Source organism: Accipiter gentilis, chromosome 29, assembly GCF_929443795.1.
Source record: "Accipiter gentilis chromosome 29, bAccGen1.1, whole genome shotgun sequence".
Taxonomy (NCBI): domain Eukaryota; kingdom Metazoa; phylum Chordata; class Aves; order Accipitriformes; family Accipitridae; genus Astur; species Astur gentilis.
The window spans coordinates 11,425,544-11,441,687 of NC_064908.1; the positions used below are offsets into that span (position 1 = coordinate 11,425,544).

General features: G+C 49.2%; 1 long non-coding RNA gene across 1 annotated transcript; it reads right to left on the minus strand.

Annotated features, from left to right (window-relative positions):
- Positions 1 to 376: 376 nt before the first annotated feature.
- Positions 377 to 3,721, minus strand: LOC126052190 (uncharacterized). Its single transcript, XR_007509973.1, has 3 exons — positions 3,563 to 3,721; positions 3,098 to 3,199; positions 377 to 1,154 (listed from the first exon to the last, which is right to left on the minus strand). It is a non-coding gene; the product is annotated as an uncharacterized LOC126052190 (long non-coding RNA).
- Between the last annotated feature and the right edge of the window lie 12,423 nt (positions 3,722 to 16,144).

Sequence of the window (16,144 nt, forward strand, 5' to 3'; positions counted from 1 at the left end):
CTCCGTTGTGTACATCCCATCCTGCCGCTGAGCATCTCCCCTTTGTGCGATATTGTGCCAGAAAAGTTTTGGTACCGAAGGCCAAACCATCACTCAGGGTGGCAGCAAGAGGCTGAGCCCTGGAGACCCAGGAGCTTACAGCCAGCTCTGCCCAGGGGTGCAGGATGACTCTGCTCCCTCCCCTGTTGTCTGTATCACAAGCAATGGTGAGACAAGATCCATCTCTTCCTACACAAGCAGCAAGGCAAGCCTCAGCAGCAAGCCCAAGTGCTGCCAATGTACAATCCAAAGCATCAGGCTATTCAAACACCATAATGACAGCAAACCCTTTCCAGGAGAAAAACCACCACGCTCCCAACCAGCCTCTTTTCATCTGTCTTTATTTCTGGTTCAGCTTGGGCTGTCACAGGAAGGGGTCGGGCAGATTCCTCCCCGCACATGCGGAGTTTGCGATTCTGCTGTCATTGCTCTCTGTGACGGTGCAGGGTTTGCTAGAGGGGGGATCCGGCTGTGGTCCCTGCAGCCCCCTGCTCTGTGGGTGCCGTGCATCACACCAGGGTGCTGGCTGCCCAGTAAGGACAGCTTAACCAGCTTACTGGGCATGGGGAAGGGGGTCCTACAAAACATGATGGGATTTCCACAGACCTAAGCTCTAAGACTCCTTACTCTAGCTCAGGAGCTGATTTTACCTTCGTGGAAATTGTCTGAATGTATACCAATATCATTAGGGGCACAATTTGGTTTCACAGTATAAAAATCCAATTCGCTGCTAGGATGCAATGGCTCATGCTCTTCCCCTGGTGCTCCACAGCCCAAAAGTGCTGGGAGCATCTGATACACATCGGCAATCTTTTTTTTCTGCCAGCTGGAAAATTCTGGTAAAGAGAGACTGATCAGGACATTTTCTGTCATTGTGCTTCTGTGTTGAGAGCAGATACGGGAGGGATTTGATGATATTTTCCAATCCCTGGGCTGCAGGATTCCCAGCAAACGCATTCTCTGGGAAATCTGGTGGGAGGAAAGCTCGTGGCCTTCAGGGCAGGACCACGAGCACTTTTACCCTCAGGACCTGCAGGGCTGGTCTTGGATGGGGTTGCTGTTCCTGGGAAGCGAGGCTCGTGCTTGGGAGACTGCTGATACCTCTGCCTTTACATCTGCAAATGCACAAGCATCAGAGAAAAGAGGGGGATTCAGGATTAGCCAAGGGGAAAGATTATTGCTGAAGGGATGAGGCTGGGGTGTGAACTGGCAAGTTCCTCAGAAAAACCTCCTGATGGGAACCGTAAGCAGCATTAGCTTAGCGCGATGGAGTCAGGCCAGGTTTACGACACAGATAACCCCCCCAGCAGAGCCCACCTTGCTGCAAGGAGGGGAATACAGTTCCGCAGTTTTCAAGCTGTGACCTGGACACCACCGGTGCCTCCAGATCATCCCCACTTCCCAGCCAGATCTGATCTCTGCTGAGCTGTACGCTCCTCGCGCCCTGTCCAGGGCCAGCTTTCCCTGGGGTGCCGCAGAGCTCAAAGCTGTGGGCTGCTCCGTGCCAAAGAGCGGCGCAGCCCACCGCTGCCCTTCGCGCCGGTGCAGCCCCCTGCATCCACAGCCGCTGAGGGGCTGGTGTGCCCGACCTGCCAGCAAGTCACGGGGCCAGACCCCTGCTAGTGCCAACTGGGCAGCTCCCCCAGTTGCCATTAAACACCCAGGAATTAACTGCAGAGAAGGCGCTTAACTTCTTTGCTCAGAGGAGGAGTTTGATTCCTCTCGCTAATACACCAAAGCGCCTGCCTCGATCTTCCCATTCGGGGCCTCTGCGAAGTCCTGGCTCCACTCCCTCTGCTTTTCCTTCACATGCACTTAATTAAGGCATTAGTGAAGTGAGACATCCTCCTTCCCTCACCTCACCCCCCCTTTAAGGCTCCAGCTGTTATTTTAGGGGAAAGGCAGTCTTCTGGAGACTTCATAGGACCCCCTAAGCATACAGTGCCCTTTCCTCCCCTCGCGCACAGCACATGGGAGCGGCAGAAAGGGAATAGCTCAGCCCGACATCTTCCCTGCGAGTCTCCTGTGACAGCCCTGAGCTCTTGGCAGAGGTAGGAGACCACGGGGCATGACCTGACCGCTGTGGCAGCTGCCCAGGAATGTGCTCATGCCTAAGTGCAGCTCTGGGCATGTTTGCACAAGAGCAACCAGGAGTGACTCAGCCGAACCAGTGAAACTGGTATTGGTGGGGCAGGTCTTTCCCATGCTGAGATTCTTTTGTCTGCTGTTCAGAAATGATTTCCTTTTGACAGCAAGCTTTAAGGCTTGAGCAGCACGGCCGGGTGATGCAGGAGCAGCTCCCCTGTGAGCCCTCCTCGCCGGGAGCAGCCCCTGCGGCTGGAGCAGGGATGAGGAGCCGGGAAGGTCTTTGCCATACCCGTTGTGCTGAATCGGGGAGCGGCCAGGAGAAGCAGCTGCTCTTGGGGACATTGCATGAGCGATCTGGAAAGTCATAGCGATTTCTGTGTTTTAAATGGGCCAGGAAGGGGCTGGGGAAGATTGGCAGCAAGGACAGAAATCTCTCACTGCCAGCTGGGGTGCGTGGTGATGCACTTTGGTATCAGCAGGGTGCCTGAAATAACAAAAATTGCCCCAGGGAGACGTAGCTCTGGGGAAGTGGTGCTTCAGCAGGTTACATCCGCTCACCCCTCTAATTACACCCGGAGTATCCTCCCTTCTAAAGGCTGCGATTTGCTCATCCTCTCTGTCAGGGGCTGGGAGGCAGTCATGACATTTAAAGGCAAACCACAGCAAGGGAAGATAAAGCAGGGAAGAAAATAAACTTTCGCAACTTATACCTGTTACGGTTCTTCCTCAGACAAAGTGCCGGACTCTGAGGAAGACGATGGTCGCTGGAGCACAGGCAGGGAGGGATAGGGACCCAGCGCATCTCCCCTGCTGCAGGGCAGCAGCTTGCCGGGGTCAGCAGGCAGCAACAGGAGGTGCCCCCCTCCCCATCCCACCCTGTGAGCCCAGGCAAGCCCTGGCCCCTCCGTCCCCAGCGTGGTCGGGGCCGAAGCGTGTGGATGTCCCCGTCCCCAGCGAGCTGCAGACTTACTTTGGTGGTGGCGGTGGGGGGCTGCCTGCAGTGGGCAGGGTGGTGGCTCCTGGTGCTCCCGGCGGCACAGGGTCCCCATCTTCCTGGCCACATAGCGGCAGGCTGGTGGAAAAGGGGAGACCTGTCTGCTCGCTGCAGCAATGCAAATCACCAGCTACCCCGAAAAACCCTCCCCAGAGAGCCCAGAGCAGGACATCTTTCTGAGCTGGGGATCCTCGCAGAGGAGGATCGGCTGGGGGTTGCGCTGGACCCGTGGTGGGTTATGGCTGAAAGTAACAGAGGAAAGGGAGAGGACTGGATTTAGTGGGCTAAAAGGGAGTTACCGTGTCTGGTGTTCTGGCTGTGTTTCAAACCACCCAGCACCAGCCTTTCTCCCCCCACAAGCCAAGGCTATAAAATATGCAGAGTATTTACTGTGCAGAAATCCCTCTAAGCTCTCTTGCCTCAAACGAGAGGTTTCCTTACCATTGATAATTACTCAGACCATTTTCTCCTGGGCTCAGCAAAGCTGTTCTTTCCAGCCAGCCTGTCTCTTCCTCTCTCTTCCCTCGCAGTCAGCTCTGCAGTGGTTTTATTTCTTTACAGCCCAGCTTCCTACTTCCTTCCGTCCCGCGGGGATGTTGCTCCAGTAACACCCGGTCACAGGCGGGGAGGCAGGCTCAGCCTGGTGCTGCCTCTGGGCAGGGCTGTGCCCTGCCAGGCGTGGATCCTTGCACCTCCCCAAAAGGAGAAAGCGCTCTGAGCATCGGCTGCCAGCAGCGGCACCGAGGTTTGAGCCGACCATGCTGGAAAGATGGCTTGGCCTCAGCTGGAGGAGCTGCTGTTGGTGCTTTGTGGCTGATGGAGGACCTGGGTTTGACGAAAGGGAGGTGAACCTTGCGCTGCGATCTCTAAGCTGAGCTGGAGAGGATTGCTGCAGCATACACTTTGCTTGTGTGAAGCAGGGGTGAAGAAAAGGATGTTTCTTCTCCTTTTCTGCTGCCGTCTGAACACTGCAGGGGTGCAGGGATGAGAATGTCCTCCCTGCCCCAGCCAGACCTTCAAACCCTCTTATAGTAAGTACACAGGGGAAGGTAAGGGTGACATCCCTAGCAGACTCCCCGCCACAGCCAGACCTTCAAACTCTCTTATAGCACGTATGCAGGGGAAGGTAAGGGTGACATCCCTAGCAGACAAGATGTAGGCAGTAGCATTGGCCTTGGTTTATCTGCGGTCGTTCCTCCGTACCATCTCCAGAGCACTGCTTGATTTTTGTCCTTGGGGTCACTGCAGCTAGTTACTAAAGAAATGCAGGTTTTGTCCATCCTTTGCAAAACTTTGCAGTCGTTTATGCTTGGTATGTATTCCTGAATCTCGAAGTCAGGTGAATTCTGAAAGCTTCTGCTTTGCCCTTTGACCAGGGCAATGTGCTTCCTATCTCCAAACCAAGCACTCCCCGATTCAGGCAGGTCAGACTTTGGTTTCGATGGCCTTGCCCTGGGATTATAGAAGGTTGGCCAGAGGCACGGTTGATGGAGTGCAGGTATTGCATCTCACGGCACTGCAAGTCAGCAGCCTGGGCTGCTGCAGAAGAAAGTGCAAGATCTGTGTGTGAGATAGAGAGGAGCTAATGTCACTCCACCCTACCCTCGGTTTTGTTCTGGTGTTCCATGTCGGAAGATTTGAGTAAACTCTGATGCACTGGGCTGAAAACTGTAAAATGCAGCATAGAAACCTTTGTTTCAGCTGGCATCCTGTCATGCTGCTGTGTGGTGTTAGTGAAAGGGAAAAGGTTGAATGAACATGAAGAACGGCCTCTGCTCTAAACCATAGAGGACTCCTCATCACATCATCATCAGATGTCTTCGAAGCCTGCAGATGCAAGATCTGTAGGTGTTTAAGAAAAAAAAAAAAAAAAAAATTGAAGAAAAAAGCACCCAAACCCTGAGCATCCCCCTCCAGCCTTCCCCTCCAAACCCCCTATCCTCCAATCCTCTCTGGAGGACTCATCCTTCCATTTCACAGAAGAGCTCACCAGAACGGCCTCTGCTCTAAACCATAGAGGACTCCTCATCACATCATCATCAGATGTCTTCGAAGCCTGCAGATGCAAGATCTGTAGGTGTTTAAGAAAAAAAAAAAAAAAAATTGAAGAAAAAAGCACCCAAACCCTGAGCATACCCCTCCAGCCTTCCCCTCCAAACCCCCTATCCTCCAATCCTCTCTGGAGGACTCATCCTTCCATTTCACAGAAGAGCTCACCAGGACGAGGGGAATGATTGCACCACAGCCTTGTGCTTTAACAAATAGTGAAGGCGGCTGGAAGAGTAAACTGCTCTTTTGAAGCTTTGCTTTCAATTGTTTGGTTTTCCCTGACTCCAAATCCAGCATGTTTCAGATGGGTGTTATCTGCCAAACGTGCCCTGCAGACCTGACGCCTTGGGTTTGCAGATGCATCCCTCTAGATGGTGCTAAGCTAAAGAGAAAAGGCGGGTGGTGAGAGGCCTTGGAGGAGAGGTTGTCCTGTGGTGCACTGTCTCTGCACATCTGGCTGAGGCCTCCTGGACTAGCAGAACATCTCCTCTCTCTGCTTGCTCCCAGCAAGGTGGCCATCCATTTGCACAGGTGCTCTCCCATGGCGCTCATTGTATCTATTTGCAGTAAATACTTCTCAGGCCCTTCTTCCACTTTCATATTTCCCTTGCTGATATGTGAGGCTCCACAAACGTATCACGATTTTAATTAGTGCATCTGCTCCTATCCATGCACTAAACCAGAGAAGTTGATTTTTTTAACAGCAAAAATCCATCGTAGCTATTTTTTTCCACTTCAACCAGTTTTACTGAGCAGCACAACTAAGACTACATCATCTGAGTCCTCTTCTCTCTCATGCATCATTAGACAGAATCTTAACCAAATTCAACCATAGATAATGTATGGTTTATTGATGTGGGCAATTGAGAGAGAATTCAGCCTGCTGCCAGAGAACAGCAAGGATCATTGGGGATTAGCTGTGAAGAGGAGGTCTTTTAGATCAACAGCTGAACAGATTTTACTTTGGAGTCACAGATGGGCAGTAAATAAGCTATTGTAAGAGAGCTATTGTTAGAAGAGATGTTTTAAAAAGAATAGCCACATTTGGGTCTGGTTTTCTTCCCACTAAGTAGGGGGAGAACAACTCTATTAACCTCAATAGCACTGTACTGATGCAATGCTGCTGGGAGAGGGGAATCGAGCTCCTCTCCCCATGCCTAGTTCTGCAGAGGGAAAAGATGTTCGTACGTGCCGATAGTATCAAGGCACAACCTGCTGTTTTCGGTAGGGCTGCAGAAGACAGCTCTTTGGCACAAGCAGGCTTAGCTCAACTGGAGCCAAGGAGCATTCAGCTCCCATCCAGGTGCGTGACCTAGAGAGCAACCTGAGAAGCGAGTTTTGGTGTGGGTCCTGTTCCTATGCAATTAGCTCTGGCTGCTGCCCCAACATCACCGCTTCTCTCAGTCACGGAGAGAGGCTGTTACAGGTTTTAATTACTCCCCAATCTAGATTTGTTGGCCTGAGCTTTGAATGTGATTTCTACTGATACAGTGGAGAAAGACTGCTTTTGCCAACTTCTCCTTCCAAGAATGGCTCAGCTCCATTCGTGATGAGTCCATAAACTGGATTAAGAGCTCAGGGACAGATTTTCTAGTATTTGAAACCCATAATCTGGGCTTGGCTTTCAGAACAGCTCAGTCCCTTTGTAAGCAGCAAATTATGGTCATAAGCGCTCAGCACTTTGCAGTTTATATCAGGCTACTCGAGGCCATGTTTTCTGTAAAGCACAGCACCCAGCACTCCAGGATTTTGGAAAAGCAGGGCTGTTATCTGAGTGCCAACATGAGACCTGAGCTTTTCTGAAGATTAGACTCCTTAGCCTCTTGATTCTCCTCCTCAAGAAGTGCAAGAACCTCTAAAAAATTAGTCGTCAATTAATCCATGGGCTGCAGGCCACCTACCATCCATTAAAACCTCTGATATTGCCCATGACCACAGAACATTAACCTGTGAAGTTAATGAGGGAGCTCATCTCCAGCCATCAGCCTGACTCCGTTTCAGAGCATCTCTGCTGTAGCCATCTCTGTGACCTGTGGGTTCTGCAGCTAGACCTGGAGATACCTTTAATGTGAATAAATCTAGAGCTGTTACAAGAAGCAATGTGGTCACAGCTAAATGCCCACTATTTTCACCATTTGGTTGGTGGATTTTACCCTCAGCATTGCTACACCTGCCCTTCTCCCAGTACTTCAGCTTAGCTCCACAGGTGTACCTTTCTTTGAGCACCTGCTTGCTTAGGAGGAAATAAACTGGGCGAGGTGGATTTAGGGGTCTGGCCCAGTTCAGAGGAAAGGAAAGGTGACATTTATTGCCCAGGGGGCTGTGTCACTGCAAACTGGCTGAGCATCATGGCTGCTGCTCTGGAGCAGCTCAGTGGGCTGCAGGGCAGCAAGGAGGAAAAATGCGCTTCTGTAAACATGGTTTTGCTGCTGTTTACTTAAATGCTGAAAAACAACCACAGGGAGACTGATGCGCTATGTTGGAAAACCTCATTGGCGTCAGGAGGAGTCAAGGCATAAGCAAAATGTCAGCAAGTCCAAACAAGATTTTCCTTCAGAGGTCCAGCATGCAGGGATGGAGGGGTCTTGGTACGCAGGAGCTGGTGAGACTCTTGTGACAGCAATTATTCGTGACCACGGATAACAGGACAGGGAAAAGCTTTTTTGGACCCAAAGCTGGCATCATGTGTTTCCGGATGCTTTGTTCTTGGCATCGATGGTGGGGAATTCCTGTTGAATCGAACATTCCTCAGGTGGGACTGGCTCTTCTCACCTTGATGAAGTCTTTGCTGTGGCATGGTGCTCATTTCTTCTGGCAGGCCCTTGCCACTAGCCCAGCCCAGCTCTTCCTCTCCAGCCTGAATGCAGTCATTGCAAAAAGCATATTTCTGAATAATTGGTCCTGGCATTTGCAAGTCTGAGGAGAGATGAAGGTGACTGCAAGCCTTTCATGGCAAAACACCCCCAAAATTTTTTACCTATGCCTTTCCCAGCCCTTGGCAAGGTGACATCCTTGCTGAGAGGGAAGAGAAACATCAATACAAGTAAAAAATTGATAACCATGACATGAAAAGTTCTCAGCCATCATGGGAAGGGTTTCAGGAGGATGGGGGCTTGTAAGAGCCCCAGGGAGAGACGGTGGATTGGTTTGTCCCCCGTGGAGCAAGGGCAGATGGGTGGCAGCAATGCCAGCCTGGCTTGGCTCATCCCCAGGCACTCTGAGCAAAGTACCGGCAGCAGAGCCAAGAGAGGAGATCCCTCGGGGTGTATTTCATCTCCTGCTGTTTGCTAATCATTTTAATGGCATGGGAGCCATTATCTGGCCTGGCCTTGCTGCAGTTATCATTCTTGGCTGGGCATTTCTAGCAATTACTGGCAACCTCTGAAGGAACAGTATTTTGAGGTAATTTGCCCACAAAGCACAGGTTAAAGATCGCTGTCCCCTACATCTTCTCTGGATGCATATAAATGAGTAAAGATGCAAGTCAGAGCTGCAAGGACCTGTGTGCATCTTCTTCAGCAGCCTGCTGTCATGTAGGGCAGCCTTAAAAACCCATACAATAAAGGCATACATGTAAAACAATGCTCAAAGCCCTGCTGAAACTGGACATATCTTCTTCCTTCTTATGCACACAGCCAGATAACTGTCAGAAAAGCTGTTACGTGACCTAGTTTGCTCCTGAGAAATGCTATTTGGTTGTCTCTTGGCATTGTGGTGTCCTTGGAGGGCTCGCATAGAGACTGTTCAGCCTTTTGATGTTGCATCTTCCTGACCATCCACGCTCCACTTTGCCTTTCTGGGCAACTGGCTCGTCTCTCCCCTTCCTCTGGCCCCCAGGTAATCACTGTCTTCAAGGCAATTTTGGGATGGCTGTTAGCAATTCAGAGTCTTTCACCCATTAAATACCAGAATATTCAATAATACCAAATACTTGATGCATTTTTTTTTTTTTTAAAGTATACAGTCTTTATTTTGTGCTGTATTCCTGCTTCATTGCTGGGCAGCTGGTGAGAATTAAGCTTGTTTTTTTTTCTCTGAAGACTGAAACAGTAAGGGTATCTAATATGTAGCTTTCCCTGTGTCTCTCGGTGTTTCCTTTTCTTCTCCTCTTAGTTCCCATGAATGCAGCAACCCTTTTTTTGACGTCTTTCTTAACCCTTTCTTTCCACATCTCAGTTTGAATCTCAGCATTTGAGTTTATCACTAAATATTTGTGCCACTCTTAGATGGTATCTACCCATATATCTTCATTTCTAGGTGTTGTATTGCTCACTCTGATTTTCTGAAAGTCTTGTTGTAACTATGCTGATTCTTCACAACACTTTCTAATTTTCTGCATGGAGAGGGCTTGCTATTGTGCCTTTATTTTTCTTTTATGAGCTGCCAAATCTTCTGCTTCTCTTTGATTACTTTCTGGTTTCAGATTTTCACTCAGTTCATGTTATGAACTAAAAATAAAACTGACTGTTCGCATGATCTGAAACAATTTAGAAGAGTAAATTTGCCTTCTCTCTAAAAGCTGTGGTTGTGTTTTTCACTTGACGTGGGCATCAGTGCAACCACACCAGTATGCGCCAGTCCCTAGGCTGGAATTAATAGGACATGGGAAACCAAGGGAGACCTCTGTCCCTCCACCACCTGGGTTGGCAGGTGCTGCCTGGAGCACACCATAGCAAAGTGTGATGCGGATTCTCTTCCTCCCTCCCTTCCAGCATTTGGGTTCACCTATCACCAAGGATGAGAGCTCCTGACTTCAAGAGATCAACTATTTTGACTGAAGCCAAAAGTAGTATTGGGATCCTTAAATATTCAAGCAGAAAATATTTATCCACAAGCCTTGGATGTTACCACTAGGTTTGCAATGGGTCTCATGTGATGCAGTTTTTTATTGGGAAAGAATCACATCTATGGTTAAATCATGCTACAATGCTACAGGACAGCCAAGTGAGGAAGGATGTTTGGCTCATGACTGAGTATTCTGACTTTTTTATTTTTTGTGACCCCAGATTAATTTCCAGTGATAAACCATGGCTCATAATGCACAGCAGAGCTTCCAGTAATAAAAGGGAGACTACAGCAGCAGGATGGAAAAGGAAGTGTCTCGCCTGACAACACTGGGTGTTGCTATGTGGTTGGACCACAGAGTTTGTTTTTTTTTTTTCAGGTTGAAATAGTAAGAAAGCTGCATCAGGAGAAGTAATGAATGGCTGCACTCTTCCTTTGAGTATTTGAAGCTCCTGTCTTTTTTTTTTTTTTTTTATTTTTTATTACTGGGGCCATGTGGTCTGGTGGTTAGGGCACAGGGCAGGCAAGACAGGAGATGAGGATGCTCTAGGCTGCAAATAGGAAATGCCGGGACATTCTTGCCAAGGCAAGAAATTACCTCTGGGTCAGGCTGTTGTGTTTAAATAGCCAGTTATTATTTATGTGAAATAGTATTTAATCCCTCCTTCTCACCTGAGTGAAACTTCTGCTTTGGGTGTTAGTCAGGTTTGGGACGTCGTTAGTCAGGGACCAGGGAAAGTTTAAGTGGTGCAGGGTGAACTGTGCCTTGCTGAGCCCTGCTTCACCATCACAGGGAACCGCGGGGAAATTGGTGCTGGAAGATTTATTAGATGCAGGATGAACCAGGGCTGTGCTTGGCTGTTGGCTCAGCTGCTGCTTTTATCTCAGGAAAACTCTCTTCCTATTAATAAGCCACCTCATTTGGTGAATATTGCCCAGCATACCTCATGTGCTGGGCTTAACGCAAGGACCGATGCATCAGCTTCATGGTGCGTTTTACTTAAAACTCTTTCTCATGGTGGGCGAATACTAGAAAGCCTCAAAAGTAATTTCTTGAAGGAGAAAATAACCCACTAGAATTCATGCTTATGGGGAATTTCCCACTAGGTGAAGTTTAGATGAAAAATTGAGGGAGAAGTCATAGCACTGAGGTCTTTGGTGGTGTCTGATCAGATTTTGTCCAGTACCTTGAAAGGGGATGGTGGAAAAACCTGGTCCTTAGCCAGTGTACTAACTATACCCCTGCTAGTGACAGTGATAAATGTGATTGACTTCAAGGGAACTACATCAGCTTGCAACCACTGATGGTGTGGTCTGTCAGCTTTGGGAGCAAATTAAATGAGAACGGTTGCTACTAACTTAGATGAGGGTGAGGTTTTTAGAGCAGGCCAGGGATTTAGCTGTTAATATGAATGGAACATTTATAGAAAAATTCTCTGGACTGCTTTGCAAATCAGCCCATGGTGGCTGTAGGCCAGGCTGTTAACTGCATAGACCTGATGTGACTTTTACTCATAGTAGTTTTAAGTCTCCAGCGTCAGCTCCCTTGACTCTAATATGGTTAGCCTGGATTTACAGCATACTAAGTGGGGCTGAAATCAAGTTTTCTGTGCCTATTAGAGGGTGAAATCGATGTCTTTGCAAAAAGCCCAGCCAGCCAAAGCTTCTGCAATACTGGAATCTCAGAGCAGATTGAGAGTGAGATTTTAAGAACCACCTAACAGACTTCCAGTGGGACTCACACTGTGGGTTGTGAAGCTCTGAAAATCCCAGAAAAAAGCCTGACTAGACCCTCTAAGGCAAGCTGCTTTCAAGTGACTCATTAGCCTTAGCACAGGGAGGTTAAGTCGATTAAACCACTTTCTAAATTAGGTTGGCTAAATCAGCATCTCTTTTTGCCAGGGACGTGGCAGTAGGAGGTGGGTCCATGAGCGAAGTGGTGGGGCAGAAACTGCTTCCATCTGGGTGCACATTTAGCACTTGGCACCACGGAGGGGACCAGGGCACAGGAGCACCCTCAGGCCCGTAGTCCCCACCACGGGGGATCCCGCGGTGCCTGAAACCAAAAGGCTGACTGCAGAAAGCTGCTTCTCATCAGATGTTCTGCCTGACTGGAATTGGGAAGTGCTGAAAATCTGCTAAAGAGGTCACAGCTCAGAGGTTTTGCAGAGATTTCAGGCAGACCTCAGATAAGCAGCGATGACACTGAGTGTGACCACGGAGATGAGACCTGATTCTCGCCTGCTGCATGCTGTGTGCAGTCACTCGCCTCTTTGCAGATGCTGAGTGCAATGCTGCGCGTGGAGGTGACAATGGGTCTTCCAAAAGGGGTGGTCAAAACGGCTTGTGATGCTTGTCTCAGCTGAAGCTTTGTGGTGTGAGATTGACCCCAGACGGAGAAAACAGGATCTCTTGTTGTTACCTGAGAAAAGTTGGGCTGAGCAAGAGTTCTGCTCTGCTTACCTGAGCCTGGGCAGAAAATCAGGATTAAGTGAGACCCCAAGGCACGCATCGGTCGTGCTCGGTCATGGGTACAGGGTACGCAGTGCCTCTGCTCCAGGTCACTGAGGAGCAGCTGCTGAGTCAAAGCTGCTGGTGCGTGGGCCAGCTCGAGTCTGCTATTGCGCTCCTTGTTGTCCAGCAGGAAAAGTTCCTTTGCAGGTAACAGCAGTCGATGGTGCCTGTCCTACCTGTGCAGCAGTTTCTGGGCTGGGGTGATAGAGCCAGGACTTTCTGCCTGATCCTGAAATCTACCCCCGGTGTCTCTGAATAAAGTGTTCCTAGGAAAAATGGATTAATAACTATTGAGGGGTAATGAGAAGAAATCAAGCAGAGATTCCCATGCTGCACAGCAGATGCTGTCTCCGTAGGTCCAGTCCAGCTAACAGACTAATAGGCACAGGTGAAATCTCACCTCTAGAGTTAGCTGTGGCAAGATGAGTGAAAAGACCGAGATCTGTGTTGTGAGATGTGCCTGTGCTGTCCTGTTTGAGGCTGGGCTGCACTTGGTCTGTCCCAGTTCTGTGCCTTATCATCACGGGATAACTCCTCTTGCTGCCTGCACATTCTGCTTCCCAAGCAAAGTTTTTCATCCAGCCTCTCCTCTCTGCTATTTGATTTCCATGGCAAAGAAAATTTCTCCAGAACCAGTTTCCCCGGACGGGAGTGAGGGAATTCAGGGATGAAGGATCTTCAGGAGTCACCCCTATAAGGGACAGATGTTGTCTCCTGGGGTAAAGAAATGCCAAAAGGCCTCTGCCACCTGGCACGCTCTGGCGATGCGCCGGTCGGTGCAGGACTGGTGCTCTGCAGGTAACCTGAGGCTGTCCTGCCAGCCGTGCTCAGCAATTCCGCGTGGAGCCACATAGCACCCCTGCAGAGCCGACCCTCCTTTTTAATCCTCGCTCTTCTCCTTCACCATGAGACAAGCCAGACATGGAGGATGTGACAAATTGAGTGGGAGGTTTCCTACACACACACAACAGTCAGGTGCCCGGGGTAGGGCAGGAGATGCCAGCTCCACTCCTGACTCTGTTCTCACTGTGCTTTTACGCAAGAGGCTTCATTTCTCCATTTCCTTCACATCTGATTAGCTAAGGCCTTTTTCTGGGCAGGGACCGCGCTTTATTTTGTTTGGGCAAAGCACCCGTTGTGAGAGAGGCTGGAGGAAGCTGATGGGATAAAAAAAACACAGCACGTCGCAGCTCTTGCCCTAGGCAGTTGTGCAAGGAGCAGCTCGCTCCCAGGGCATGTGGCCTCGCACTGCCCTAAGGCACGGACCCCGCTGCGGGTCTTCATCTGTGCCTGCGCGGGATCCCAAGCACCAGGGGCTCGGAGGCCCCCGGGGTGCTGCTGCTGCTGCTCCCTGTAACCCCCTTCCTGGGTCCTGGGTGCTAGCAAGACACAACGGGTAGGGCAGGACTCAGATGGGAGAGGGAAAGAGGGCACAGCTGGGAGTTAAATGGCTGATGTGGCTTGGGCTGTTGTAGGTTTTGTCAAGAGACATCTCAAAAAATTATTATTTTTTTTAACATACTAGTAAAGATACACTGATTCCAGGAAAATGTTATTTCCTCCTTTGTATAAATCTTAATAAATAATTCCCTACAAAGGCAATTAATCATCTCCTTCCAGACTTCGGATTGTTAAATATATACCTATTAAGAATTACGGTCTCATTTGCTTTCACTGTATGTTCAAGCCCATTACTACAGTTGTTCATAGAAATAACTCCAGCTAGCTCATTTTTCCCTTGGCCACCTTACACTATTGTTCTTACTCTTCTTTTGTAAGAACCCAACAAAAAAAATTGAGAAATGGGATAAAAAAATGACAAAGCACCAAGGAGATTAAATGTTGTTCTGATGAATTTTGCCAACACTGTATTTTGCTGGAGGATGCTTTAGAATTCATTTCCTATGATAGGCTGCTAGATAGAGGGTTTTCATAAATTTGCATTCATCCATATTTCTGTTGGTAAAAAGCTCTGTACCTAATCCATTCCAGCAGCTCTGCTGTATCACATCCATTGGCATTAGAGACAGGGTTGCATTAACTCCTAGATAGTATTGAAAATCTGTATTACAAATTACTGTAGCAAGAAGCTACTGCAACATGCTTGAAAGGCAGAGAAAACTCATCAGTGTGGTTTCCCTCTGCAGATCTGAAGCCGCTGATGTCAGGGAGTTGAGAGACCTGTGGCTACGGGGGTTTGGGCAATCTGGGCTCGATACAGGCTTTATCACAGGCTTTCTCTGTGACTGGGAGCCGGTTGTTCTCAAAACCCTCGCTGTGTTTGGGGACTGCGTGGGAGCTGGGGCTTTGGTATTCTGCCCGCGGCGATTGCAGGGACACAGCTACAATTTCTTCTTCTCCATTTGCCATTTCTGAAATGGAAGCATGCACGCTGCCTCCCCCACTGTATCCCACCGGCAAAGCATTTAAGGCAGTGACCCTCTTTTTTAACTACTTCTCTGTGCAACCCCTTGCCAAAAGCTCATCGTGGCTGGGCTGGGAGATGCTGGTTCAAAGAAGGAACAGGAAAGCACAAATATTTTGTTCCAGAAGCAGTGAAACCAAAGCAGCGATGGACGCTGTGTGCCTTCTGCAGGGAGCAGAGCCACTTTTGTCCCCCAGACCTCTGAAGCCTGGCATAGCAGGAGGAGGTGACCCAGGAGCACCCGACCGCTGTTAGTACAAACCCACCCAAAAGCACCTTCGTGGGCCAGGGTGGGAGCCCTGGGGAAGCGCGAGGGCTGGTGCAGGTGTGCTTGGCGGCTGTTGGTGAGATGTGCCCAGCGCAATGCAGGACATGGTGGTTTCCCATGATGCACTCCAGAAAACAGCTTTTTTTTGGAGAATGCTGCTGGGTGGAGACTTTTGCCTGGTTGCCAGCTGACAGCATCCTTGTTCACTCTAATTTTGGAAAAGGGAAACAAATCCTCTGAGCAGCCCCACTTGCTGAAATAGCCAGGCCTTTTGAGAAGCTGATGAAATTTGGCAATTCTCTTGTAGCCATTGGCCCCACGGTCATATAATATTTTCTCCCTATGCCTGGCACTAGCTTTTGGATTTTATTTTCTCCCACCATCCTTTTGTCTGTGTATCCCTGACCTGGGGGAGGCAGAGAGTTTTTAGCACCCAGAGGTGCCCAGTCTCTCTCATGGGGATATCGGGAAACCAAAGCAGCTTGCAGCAGAAATGGAGCAGATTGGTGGCCTTTTCTTCCCAAAGAGGGTGCCAGGCTATGTGAGGGATGAGATTCCAAGCCTCTTTTTGATCTGGGTAAGACATTTTTCCTTATGTAATCAGGTGACCTCATCAGAGCCAGTTTGCTTATGGTGAGCAAGGCCAAGCGGCAGAGTGGATGGTCACGTTAGCTGTGACTTTTGGGACCTTCCTCCCACCTGGCTGCTTGTGCAGGTGCCAAGAGCAAGGGCTATAGACAGATACCTGGAACCAGGCATCTCAAACTAGTTTATTTTTGCAGCCTGTTAGACTAATTCCTATTTATATCCCAGATCCAACACTGAGCTCCTGGGCTAGCATGAAAATTTAGCTGCATTAAATAAAACAAAGACTTAAAAATAGCCCAGGCTACCGGATCTGAGCTCACCACTCTGGAACAGTTTATTCAAAAGCTTTACATTTTCAGATAAGCACCTTACTGTTCAAACAGCACCTTCCACT